Source organism: Bos grunniens, chromosome 20, assembly GCF_055505025.1.
Source record: "Bos grunniens cultivar Pamir isolate PY7600 chromosome 20, Bosgru_T2T1.0, whole genome shotgun sequence".
NCBI classification, from domain to species: domain Eukaryota; kingdom Metazoa; phylum Chordata; class Mammalia; order Artiodactyla; family Bovidae; genus Bos; species Bos grunniens.
In genome coordinates this window covers 35,577,760-35,591,300 of record NC_141184.1, presented here as the reverse complement: position 1 = coordinate 35,591,300, position 13,541 = coordinate 35,577,760, and the positions used below count along the sequence as shown (strand labels likewise).

General features: G+C 44.0%; 1 protein-coding gene across 1 annotated transcript in view; it reads right to left on the bottom strand.

Moving 5' to 3' along the window:
* EGFLAM (EGF like, fibronectin type III and laminin G domains) overlaps window positions 1-13,541 on the bottom strand; it is a 394,377-nt gene that overhangs the window by 306,743 nt on the left and 74,093 nt on the right. The gene's annotated exons all lie outside the window — the stretch shown is intronic.

Here is a 13,541-nt window from a genome sequence, read left to right as displayed (position 1 = left end):
AAGAGGTGGCTTTGCTGCTTATCATATGCCCCACTCCACTCCCAGGATATCACACCGGAATCTCTAGAAGTGGAATACAGGAACATGCACTTCTAACAAGAGAAGAGGGGAGTCTGGTGCACCGTATCATTTGAGAATCTCTGCTATCAAACCTGAAGGATGTGTCTGAATTTGGTTCTGGAGAAAAGAGTAGAAGAGCTCAGGGCCACAAGCCACAGAAGTTGTTTTTATACACACATACCCCTGGCTTAGTGGTAAAGAATCCACTTGCCAATAGAGGAGACATGGGTTCAATCCCTAGGTGGGGAGGAGCCCCTGGAGGAAGAAATGGCTCTATTATTCTTGTCTGGAGAATTCCATGGACAGAGCAACCTGGCGGGCTACAGTCCATGGGGTCACAAAGAGTCTGACACAACCGAGCAACAGAGTTCTACTACCTTAGATGTGCACACACACCATCTAAGGTAGTAGTAGGGCTGAATGGGAAAATATAGCCTAGCAACCAAGGGCACAGGCAGCAGTTCTCTTACAAAGGAGAATCTTAGAGGCGAGACCCTTCGCTGATTTGAGGCGGGTCAGGGTGTACACAGGCTTTCCTGGTGGCTAAGACCATAAAGAATCTGCCTACAATGTGGGAGATGCAAGTTCCATCCCTGGTTTGGGAAGATCCCATTGAGAAGGAAATGGCAACTCACTCCAGTATTCTTGGCTGTAAAATCCCATGGACAGAGAAGCCTGGTGGGCTACAGTCCATGGGGTCACAAAGAGTTGGACACAGTTGAGTAACTAACACACACACACAGGGTGTACACACCATCCTGAATTTAAGGTTTGGGACTATTGTGTCCTTCACCTTGAGCTCAGACCCTTCAAGAAGACTTGGATTGTGGTTCTCTTGGTAAGTAGAAGTGGAAGATCCACCATGTGAGACCCAGGACCTGGGTTGAGTGGCCAAGAGAAGACTTGAGATGCAGGAAAGAACTAACAGAGTAGTTCTCCCAACTGGGCTCTACAGGTGAGTCTGTTGTACCCTCAGTTCAGTCACTCAGTTGTGTCCAGCTCTCTGCAACCCCCATGGACTGCAGCACATCAGACCTCCCTGTCCATCACCAACTCCCAGAGTTCACTTAAACTCATGTCCATTGAGTCGGTGATGCCATCCAGCCATCTCATCCTCTGTCGTCCCCTTCTCCTGCCTTTAGTCTTTCCCAGCATCAGGGTCTTTTCAAATGAGTCAGTTCTTCACATCAGGTGGCCAACCTAACATCTGACAACTTCTCCTATGCAACCTGAAGTATGTGTGGAGCAGCACAGACACCTCTGGAGGAGCAGCATGTGGGCATGTCTCTGGGATTTACCTCCCAGTCCCCGAAAGAGAGGGGATCTGGAGACTGGCAGCAGCTGCAGGGGGCAGAAGAGTCGCAGCCAGTGAGCCACGACCACTGCTCCAGAGTGCACCTCCCCACTGACTGTGGGCACGGTGATGACTAGGGAGCTGCTCCTGGCAAAGTGGACTTTCTAGGGCTGTGTTCAGGGGCGGAAGGCAGCTAGGCAGCTCTTAGCAGCAGAAGGTCCCAGAGCCTATAGCTGCCAGGGTGGCAGCAGCAATGAGAAGAGAACGGCCATTCCTCACATTGGAGAAGAAACATAACTTCTCTCTCCGAATCCCACACAAGTGGCCAAAATCCCATCCCAGCAGCTGCAGCCAAGGGTGGGTTCTGAATCCAAAGGGCTGGCCCAAGGCAGGAGGACCCTGTGAGGTGAATATGAGCTAAAATCCCACCTGGGGACCACCATGAAGCTCGGAGGTCAACTCCACAAAGGGCTGATGTGAGCTGCTAAGTGGGCAGGGTCAGAAGGCAGAGGAAGTCTGGATTGAAATCAATGAGGCTGATCCCAGGTGACAACTGTGGGCATTACCAAGGAGTGGGTTCCTTGATCCACTGGCAGGTGAGGGCACAGAGCTGGGGAAAAGCACAGATGGGCTGGGCACTAATGTTCCCCATGGTTTGTGAAGCTGGTCCCTGCTAAGAGCTTTCTGGGGAGGAGAGACATCAGGACTGAGTTTTTCCTGCACCTGGCATATTCCAAGGAGACACGAGGAGCAAGAAAGGAATTCTCAGACTCCTAAGTACTGGGCTTGTCAGTCAGTAGAAGCCCAGAGTGGCTGATCACCATTTGAATTCCCCACCAGGGTCAGAAGTGGGCTTCCCTGATGGCTCAGTTGGTAAAGAATCCACCTGAAATGCAGGAGACTGCCTGCAATGCAGGAGACCCAGGTTCAGTCCCTGGGAAGATCCCCTGGAGAAGGAAATGGCAACCCGCTCCAGTATTCTTGCTTGGAGAATCCCACGGTCAGAGGAGCCTGGTGGGTTACAGTCTATGGGGTCACAAAGAGTCGGACATGACTGAGCACAGGGTCATAAGTATAAACCTACTGAGTTTATTGCTTGGAAGATTCTCACACTCAATTTCTGTTAAGTGTGTGCATGCACATATACACACCCTCACTCAGACACCCACCCATGAGTACACACACCCATAATCAGATTCCACAGATTTACAGCGCTGCTCTAGAGAATCTAGAAATGAGGTGATGCCCGATCTTACCTGAGCGAAAATTCTTTTTCAGCCAAGAGATAAAGGGAGGAAGATAGCTTTGTCCTCAGTAAGACTAGCTGGGGCTGGGATGCCAAAACTCTCTCAGCTGGAAACCTCCCAAGATCAGGTTCCTCTACCAAACTTGAACTATTTCCTGGTCTGAGCTGACCCTAAAATACCAGAAGTACCCCAGAGCTCCTGGCATTTTCGTATTTCCAGTAATTTGTGGTGTTGAAAAATCTTTGAGGGGAAAAAAGAACACAGGGAGTGATTTCATGATAGGAAAACAAAAACAAAAAATTCCCCTCAAATGGGGGTGGGAGGATGGGGTGTGGGGTGGGGGTGGGGTGAGAAGTTGAGCTAGATTTCTACTTTAATTTTAGAAAACAGTTCACGTCTGCATTTTCTTTGCTCCAGCCGGCTGTCTAGGGCTTGGAGCCTGACAGTAAGGCCGTTGCCCCTCAGGTCAGGCTGTGGATCCAATTTTGATCCTCCGTCAATTATGCTGCTTCAAGGTTTCAGGCTTACTTAAAATCATTACTTGGGAATCTTAATGTGAACAGAGGCTTAAATGTGGCCTCCTCCCGGTGCTGCCCAAGAAGGCTGAGCGGGACTGAGTGGTGAGCGAGTGCTGATAACTGGAGAGGGGTGAATTTATGAAGTGAGCAGCTCATCAAAAACACAAGTCACTCTGAATTCATCGAAGCAGGTGCGAAATGACCAGGTTTCAACAGCTGAAGCAGGATGATACTTTGTAATAAGAGAAGCCATCGCTGAGACAGGGTCGAGCGGGAGCAAGACTAATCAGGGCATGCTGTGGTAAGGCCAGCGCTCCGGAGCTGGAGAGCCCACGCGGATGTGACCCGCCCGCGCTCCTTGAAGAATGCGGGGTGGGAGCTGAGTGGGAGGAGGGTGGGAGGGGTGGGGGCGGAGGCTGCAGACCCCATGACCCCAGCAGCAGAGGGCGACGAATGCCATAGGCTGCACGCTGCAGGCTGTTACTAGAGTCAATAAAAATACTGGAAATGCATTCTCAATCTTTTGCAAGCCCCAAAATATGAGAATGGTTTTCTCTTTCTTGCAAAAGATGAAGTCAAGAATAAGCCTGTTGTATGTCTTGCATTTTAAATGTTTAGTCTCCTTAAAAGTAATTCAGAATGCAGGGCAAGCATTTCAGTTTCTTTTTTTTTTTTCTTTTAGAGAGCACACGAAGCTAATAAAGCAAGGGGATTTTATTGGTGATGCTGTTTGGAGCTGAGTAAAATCACTTAAAAAAAATGTGATGGGATACAAATCTGAAGGGCATGGGGTCCAGAAAAATGGAGAGTGGAACAGTCTGACAACACATGTGTCCCCACATGCCCCCACAGCCACACTCTAGAGGAACCACATAACTAGAGGAGGAGAAGAAATTGGTCCGTAGGCTGAATGTCAGCCACCATCAGCCTCCAGTGTTGGGCAGGTTGTTTACTATCTGTTTTTAATAAACAAAAATACTGTGAAATGCTATGGAGGAAATACAGTGCTCCAAGGACACTCAACCTAGGGGGTGTTCTTACAACCCAGACATGTGAAGTGGTGCAAAATTAAGCTGTTGTTTTGCTCTTTTTGTTTTTCTTTTATAAACTCAGATTCTGCTCTTGAGAAGTCAGAGTTTCAGGCAGGACCAACTACATCATTTTCTGGGCCCCAGGAAAAGTCAAAGTTCAGGGTTCTGTTCCAAAATTAGTAAGAATTTCAACGCGGTGACAACAGAGTATCAGCCAAACATGGGGGCCTTTGAGAGGCTTCTGTGGCTTCAAACATCACTTTACACTTTTTTATCTTTAGGTATGATGCCCAAGGGTGGTCAGACCTTTGTTGGACAAGGCAGCCTGAAGGAACTCTGCTACTTTGCTGGAGGCATTGCCCCTCCGCCCCTGCCAGGCCAGTCAACGAAACCATGAGGTCTCAGCCACAAAACCAGGGAGGCAAAGTGGCTCACTGACCTGCAGCCATAGAAAAGACGGGGGTTTCTATTTCAGTTCCTAAAAGTAACATTTGTTGTAGGATTTGTCTAATTATATAAAAAAGACATATCTAATGAATAAAATTTAAAAAAACCACCTAAAGAAAATAAAATCACCTGTAATCCAAATACTGCGATACAACCACTGGTCACACATTGTTATGTATCCTAATGTTTGCTTATGTATTTTTCCCGGGTGTGTGTGTGCATGTGTGTAATTTTACAAGGCTGGAATCATACTCTTATATTTTATAACCCTTTCCACCTCTTTATTTTGCTATCTCTCCTTGTCACTGAATGATCCTTAATAACTTTTTCAAAAAAATTTTATCAGAGTATGTGAGTGAAAGTTGTGTCCAACTCTTTGCAACCCCATGGAAGCCCAAGGATACTGGAGTGGGTAGCCTGTCCCTTCTCCAGTGGATCTTCCCAACCCAAGAATTGAACCAGGGTCTCCTGCATTGCAGGAGGCTATGAGGGAAGACAGCAACCCTTCATAGCTATAGTCAGAGTATAGTTGATTTAAAATGCTGTATTGGTTTCTGCTTATAGCAAAGTGTATCAGTTATAAAATACATATATCTACTCTTTTTAAAAATCATTTTCCCATATAAGTCATTATAGAGTATTGAGTAGAGTTTCCTATGCTATATAGTAATCCTTATTGTTATCTATTTTATATATAGTGGCATGTATATGTCAGTCTAAATCTCTCAATTTATCTCTCCCTCACTTTCCCATCCTGGTAACCATAAGTTTGTTTTCTACCTCTATGACTCTATTTTGGTTTTGTAGATAAGTTCATTGGGCTTCTCTGATAGCTCAGTTGGTAAAGAATCCACCTGCAATGCAGGGGACTCCAGTTTGATTCCTGGGTCAGGAAGATACGCTGGAGAAGGAATAGGCTACCCACTCTATATCCTCAGGCTTCCCTTGTGGCTCAGCTGGTAAAGAATCTGCCTGCAATGTGAGAGACCTGAGTTTGATCCCTGGGTTGGGAAGATCCTCTGGAGAAGGGAAAGGCTACCCATTCCAGTATTCTGGCCTGGAGAATTCCACGGACTGTATAGTGAGGAGGGGGGGTGGGTTGCAAAGAGTTGGACATGACTGAGCAACTTTCACTTCACTTCAAATAAGTTCATTGGTATCATTTGTTTTATATACTGCACATGTGATATCATATGGTATTTGTCTTTGTCTGACTTACGTCACTTAGTATGATAATCTCTAGGTCCATCCATGTTGCTGCGAATGGCATGATTTTATTCTTTTTCATAGCTGCATAATATTCCATTGTATATTACCATATCTTCTTTATCTACTCCTCAGTTAATGGACATTTGCTTCCATGTCTTGCCTACTGTAAACAGTGTTGCTATGAAATTTGGGGCTCATATATCTTTATGAATCACAGTTTTTGCCAGATATATGCCCAGGATTGGGATTGCTGGATTGATGGTAGCTCTATTTTTTAAAGAAATATCCATACTGTTCTCCATAATGGTTGTACCAAGTTACATTTTCACCAACAGTGTAGGAGGGTTCCCTTTCTCTACCCTCTCCAGCGTTTATTATTTGTGGACTTTTTGATGATGGTTATTCTGCTAGTGTGAGGTGACACCTCATTTGTAGTTTTGATTTGTATTTCTCTAATAATTAGTGATGTTGAGCATCTTTTCATTAATCACTTAATTTTTAGGGGTTGTACAGTAATCAAATTATACAGAGAGAAAATTTTAAATATTTATAGCACAAAGTATTTAACAATGTTTTGTGTATATGTAATTGATATTTATAGTTTAACATATACACATACATGTGTAGACACACACCAAAATACACTTACACTGGACTATGTGAATTTGGTCATTATTCAGAAAAACAACACCATTTATGTCTGGTCACACTGATCAGGCTGAAAATAAAACTCTGTTTACTATGCAGCATTTAAAAACAAGGAGGCAAATTCATTTTTTCAATCATAACTTAAAAAAAAAAACCGGGTATACCCAGACTCTGGAAAACATCTTTCTACTTAATTGGCACATTTTGTCAAATAATTCGTTCACTGAGTAGAATTCTGTTGGGTCTAATAAGTAAATGGCATTTCTTGATATTCCAAAGCGATGATTCATTTGGAATTGACAAATGTTCACCAAGGAGATAACCAGCAATATTCCTGCTCATTGCGCTGGAGTATTTCCTCATTCAGTCACGCAGGCGGGGGTGGCAAAGAGCCTCCAGATTAAAAAGAATACTGCTAATAATATACCAGAATGTTTCTAGGCATGGAGAGATGTTTCAGAAGTGGCTTTTCATTTCAACATTCTTTCAACAGTTCAGTCAACTTCTCATAAAATTAATGGTAAATACTTTTTTAAGGGGTGGGTGTGTACTGGTATTTTTGTGTGGTTTGTTTTGTGTTATTGAAGTGTGCTACGCTGGCAAATGCTCAGCTATAAATGCCATTCTTCATAAACATGAGCTGGGCGCTGATACATGGCTTTGCAGTCCTCTCTGAACAGCAGTTTTTGCTGCTTTCAGCTGCCTTCCTCCTTCAGAGCACGTGTGTGGCAATAAGGACCGGAGATGGGGAGGCCTTGAAGTTGTCATGGAAACAGAATCCCCCCTCCATATGCAGAACTGGCAGATCAGCGGTTTTCTTGTGCCAGGAGCTGACCTGCATCTTCTCATTAACCCTCCGGGAGCCCTCTTAGGTATTATTAGCTCCATTTTTAGAGTAAAAAACTGAGTCAGACCAGGCAAGTGGGCCTTGCCAAAAGTCCTGCCCACTGTTAGGTGGTAAACTGAGATGGGAATCGAATCTAATTATCTAAGCAACATTTACTTTTCTGACTTGTCTGCCCCCATCTCCTTGGAGGGACAAAAACAGGGACCCACCTGGTCCTGATTCTTTGACGTATCCTGAGAGCAGTTCTGGTGGATGGTGGTATGTGGTAGCTTTCAGAACGATTTTTTAAATTTTTTCACATGACAGTGGGTTTCCCATGTGGCACTGCAGTAAAGAATCTGCCTGCCAATGCAAGAGATGCAGGTTCGATCCCTGGGCTGGGAAGATCCCTTGGAATAGGAAATGGCAACCCACTCCAGTATTGTTATCTGGGAAATTCCATGGACAGTGGAGCCTGGTGGGCCACAGTCCATGGAGTCTCAAAGAGTTGGACAGGACTGAGCAGCACCGCAGCAGCAGCATATGACAGCATTCACTAGTGGCCAGCTGCTTGTCATGTGCATGCCTTTAAAGATTATATCGTGGGCTGGACAACCCTAGAGGAACAAGCTGACATTCTCCTAGTGATCTTAACAGCAACCTAGAGTTTCACACTTTCTGTAAAAGATGAAAAAAAGAAAGTAGAGTGTGTGTGTGTCTATAGAATAACCATGAAACAATGGGGCCGGGGAAGAATCTGGGTGATAGAAGGAACAAAAGGCTTGGGAACTCCACCCAGTAATATGATAAACCGGAAGCTTGCCCTCCCTCACAGCCCCACACCAATGCCATAGACCCCATTTGATCTATTTCTACAGGCTTCCCTATCACACTTGTACCCACATCCATCCACACCATCTGTTTCACAAATATGCACCTCTACAAAAATCCTGTGATATTCTGCAGGACTAAAGTGGTTGCTCTAAGGGTTCTAAAATCCTTTCTGGGCTAGATGATTTCTGAGGATCAAAGTCCAGCTTCAGCTGAGCAGAGAGGCTGCCAAGTTAGATGGGGTCATAAATAGACACTTCTCCAAATAAGGCATACAGATGGCCAACAAGCACCTTGAAAGATATTCATCATCACTAATTATTAGAGAAATGCAAATCAAAACTGCAATGATTGATCAGAATGGCCATCATTAAAAAGTCTACAAATAATAAATGCAAGAGAGGGTGCAGAGAAAAGGGAACCCTCCTACACTTTTGATGAGAATGTAAATTGGTTTAGCCACTATGGAGTAAGTGGGCTCCTCAACAAACTAAAAATAGAGCTTCTATATGACTCAACAATCCCAATCCTTGGCATATATCTGGAAAAATCTATAATTTAAAAAGATATATGCACCTCTGTGTTCATAGAAGCCCTATTTACAATAGACAAGACATAGGAACAACCTGCTGCTGCTGCTAAGTCACTTCAGTCGTGTCCGACTCTGTGAGACCCCATAGACAGCAGCCCACCAGGCTCCTTTGTCCCTGGGATTCTCCAGGCAAGAACACTGGAGTGGGTTGCCATTTCCTTCTCCAATGCATGAAAGTGAAAAGAGAAAAGTGAAGTCGCTCAGTCGTGTCCAACTCCTAGCGACCCCATGGACTGCAACCTACCAGGCTCCTCCGCCCATGGGATTTTCCAGGAAAGAGTACTGGAGTGGGGTGCCATTGCCTTCTCCAAGGAACAACCTAAATGTTCATTAATAGATAAAGACAATGTGGCATACACATACACACAATGGAATACTACTCAGTCATAAAAAGGAATTAAAATATAAAAAGGAATGAAGTAATGCCATTTGCAGCAACATGGATGGAACCTGAGATTATCATACTAAGTGAAGTAAGTGAGACATAGAAAGACGAATATACAATATATCTTTTTTATGTGGAATGTAAAATACGACACAAATTAACTTATCTAGGAAACAGAAACAGATTCATAGATATAGAAAGCAGACTAGTGACCTCGCTGAGAGGGAAGGGGGAAGGGGAGGGATGGATTGGGAGTTTGGGATTAGCAGAAGCAAACTATTATATACAGAATGGAAAAGCAGCAAGATCTTTCCTGTACAGAAGAGGAAACTATGTTCAAAATCTTGTAATAAACCAAACTGGAAAGGAATATGATAAAGAATATATACATATGTATAACTAAATCGCTTTACTGTGCAGCAGAAATTAACACAACATTGCAAATCAACTATATTTCAATAAAATAATTAAAAAAAAATCAAGTCCGGTGGGGTCTGAGTATCCTTCCCTGGAGGTCAGGGACTGCATCAACCGCTGCCTCCACCATCCCAGTACCTGTGAGCCGAGTCGTTCCAGTCATGTCTGATTCTTTGCAACACTATGCACTGTGGCCTGCCTGGCTCCACTGTCCATGGGGTTCTCCAGGCAAGAATACTGGAGTGGGTTGCCATGTCTTCTTCCAGGGAATCTTCCCAGCCCATGGATCAAACCCGCATCTCTTATGTCTCCAGCATTGGCAGGCGGGTTCTTTACCACCAGCACCACCTGGGAAGCCCACCATCCTAGTATTCATTCCAGTACTCATTCCCAAATACACACCCTGGATTTTGCTCCCTACACCCAGGTACATCCTGTGCTCAGCAAGGAAACCATTAAGACAAGTTGGACCAAGGAGCCATTCTTCTTACCTGGTACCACCACAGTGCCAGTGAGAAGAAGGCCTGGAAAATGCATTGAACTCCTGTGGACAGGCATGAATGGTAAAGAGGCATTGATACTCTCTCAGTAGCTGTAGGCTTTTACTCCAGCCCCATCTAGCACCATCTAACCAACAAGTGCTCCTAAACAGTTCTTCAACAAAGAAGTTCTGTGACTCGTGGAATCATATCACCTGGAGCTTGTTGGAAATACAGACTCTCAAGTCCCACCCCAGACAATAGCATCAGCTGGTGACCCAATCCCAGATGATGTACATAAAATTTAAGCTGAGATTCTCCATTCTAGACTCCATCTGATCTAGTCTATCTAGAAAGATAGGGCTTGGGGAGGTCATCAACCACGGCTGCACGTTAGCCTGAAGGGACCAAACAATAGATCCCACCATTGGATTCTGATTTAATCTGGGGCATGGCCCAGGCAAGGATATGTCTCCAAAGTGCCCCCATAAGGTTGCCAGATTTAAGAAATAAAAATACAGAATACCCAATTAAATTTGAATAAACCACATTTTTTTTTAAGTATATGCTAAGAATTGGTGCCTCTGTACTGTGGTGTTGGAGAAGACTTGAGAGTCTCTTGGACTGCAAGGAGATCCAACCAGTCCATTCTGAAGGAGATCAGCCCTGGGATTTCTTTGGAAGGAATGATGCTAAAGCTGAAACTCCAGTATTTTGGCCACCTCATGCGAAGAGTTGACTCATTGGAAAAGACTCTGATGCTGGGAGGGATTGGGGGCAGGAGGAGAAGGGGACGACAGAGGATGAGATGGCTGGATGGCATCACTGACTCGATGGACGTGAGTCTGAGTGAACTCCGGGAGATGGTGATGGACAGGGAGGCCTGGCATGCTGCGATTCATGGGGTTGCAAAGAGTCAGACGTGACTGAGCGACTGAACTGAACTGATGCAGTATTTGGGACATACTTACAGTAAGAAATTCTTCCTGTTTATCTGAAATTTAAATCTTACTAGGCATCCTGGGTTTGTTGGCAACACAGTCCCCAGGTGATGCTAGTATACTTCTAGGGTTGAGGACCTCTGCAATAAAGAAACCCACTGTTATACAATACCTACCCTGGAATTTCCCCGAATGGTTCTGATTTCCCATATTCTCTCCCAAGGTGGTCATGCCTCAAACTTGTGGAAGGAAAGCCTTTGTCATTGTGACCCTGAGTATCATTAAGCCTGAGGAAGTCTAGTAACATCAATGGATGAAGAAAGAGGGTTGCCAGGTGACCAGTGTATATAGCATATGTCCTGTATTTAATGATTTTGTCCTGTGTCATATATTGACCTTGTCAGAACTCTTCAAATGTCCTGTGTTCAACTATTTGGGGAATAAATTAGAAAAATTTGGCAGTCAAAGCTATTTTTCAAATTGAAAATATAAGGTGCCCTATATATTTTTATTTGCAAAATAGGACAACTCTATGGAGAAATCACTTTGCTTAAATTCCTGGGGAATTTATCCTGAGAAACTTGCCCTTTCTGATTTGGCACTTGTCTGAATCTCTGTTAAGGTTTTGTACTCCAGACCTCTGAACTTCAGCAGGTCAAGTCTGCTAGAAAAATGTGGCTACTCTACTAGCTAAGAATTCAGTTCATTCTTTGCTGTTTCTGTTATTTAAGTTGAATTTAATAGTTCGGCACTTGACTCACTCATATATCACACATGGGATAAATTAATATTGACAGACATTTGTTGCTAATAAATGATCCAAAACTTCTTGTTTTTTTCCTTCTTGCATTATTTTGAAAAGAATAAAATTATGACAAGCAATGGCTATAACAGAAGAGAAGTGAGACCCATAGATAAGCCAGGATAGACATGAAATGACTATGGATTGCTGGCTTCCAGATGGACCCTAGGGCTGTAGATGCTACAGAAGAGATGGGAGGTTTGATGGATCTCGACTGTGGTCAGCCAGATAACACAAACATTGTGAGAAATGCTCTAGGAGAGTCTTGATGAGGACCCAGTAGCTGGGGGTGGGCGTGGGCTGGGGATGGTGATGGCCTTATGCGAGAGAGAGCCTGGGACACCGCTGAAGCACCAGCCAGCCTCCAGGAGACAGTTTTACTGGTGTCACTTTTTTCCCTTCATGTTACCTGGCATGGTTTGTGCCCTCATTCTCACTGTGGCCCAGGAAATAGCAGATACAAAGTCTGAATTTGCAAGCTGGATGTTCAGGTTGAAGAATTATTCCAGCAGGCATTCAAGAAAGTCTGAAGAGATGAAAAGAACGAGAGGAGAGTTAGATATGAAAGATAAGCAGAAATGTCAACACCATTCTAACAGGAATCTCAGAAAGAAAAGTGAGCACACGCAGAGGGAAGGAAATAGTGGGTCTAGCGGACAACAAACAAGCACATATTCAGAAGGTTTAAAACGTGGTTAAGAGGTGCTAATATGTATCAGTATAACTATTATGTTCATATTCAATAATGGTACTAATGTATATACATGTATAAGGAGGGTATGGCAACCCACTCCAGTATTCTTGCCAAGAGAATCCCAAGGACAGACGAGCCTGGCAGGCTACAGTCCACAGGGTCGCAAAGAGTCAGACACGACTGAAGCAACTGAGCATGTACGCACGCATATACATACATACCTTCATTTCCAACAAATGAAAGTTGTATTTTTTCAAGGTCATATGAAACTTCACAAAAATTGGACATGCTCTTGGCTAAAAAAAAGATTTCAGGCATCAATGTCACAGAGATCCAGTGCAATAAAATTAAAAATTCATATAGTTATTTAAAATTCCATATGTCTGGAAACCAAAAAAAAGATACCACTAAAGAACATTTGGGTCTAAGAGAAAATCAGATAGAAAAATTATTAAAAATATAGAGCCTTACGGCAAGGAAAGCTTTGTGGTTTAGACGCTAAGTTGTGTCCGACTCTTGAGACCCCATGGACTGTAGCCTTCCAGGTTTCTCTGTCCATTGGACTCTCCAGGCCAGAATACTGGGGCGGGTTGCCATTTTTTTCTCCAGGGGATTTTCCTGACTCAGGGATCGAACCCACATCTCCTGCATTAGGAGGCTGATTCTTTACCACTGTGCCATCTGGGAAGCCCTTAGAGGGGTGGGGAGATCTTTAAATCTATGTAAACAAAGAACAAGAAAGATGGAAAATGAGCTAAGTATTCAACTCATGAAGGTAAGGAGTAATAGAGCATACATAAAGAAATAAAAAGGAAGAAAATTAGAAAGATAACGGGTACAAACAAAGAGAGAAACAGAGAATAATAACTATGAAAAGTGAAAGCTGGTTTCTTGAAAAACTGATGATTAAATGGGGGCATATGTGTGCTCAGTTGCTCAGTAGTGTCTGACTCTTTGCAACCCCATGGACTATATAGCCTGCCATGCTCCTCTGTCCATGGGATTTCCATGGACAAGAATACCCACACAAGAATACTGGAGTGGGTTGCCATTTCCTCCTCCAGGAGATCTTCCCAACCCAGGGATCTAACCCAAGTCTCCTGGGAATTGCAAATAATAT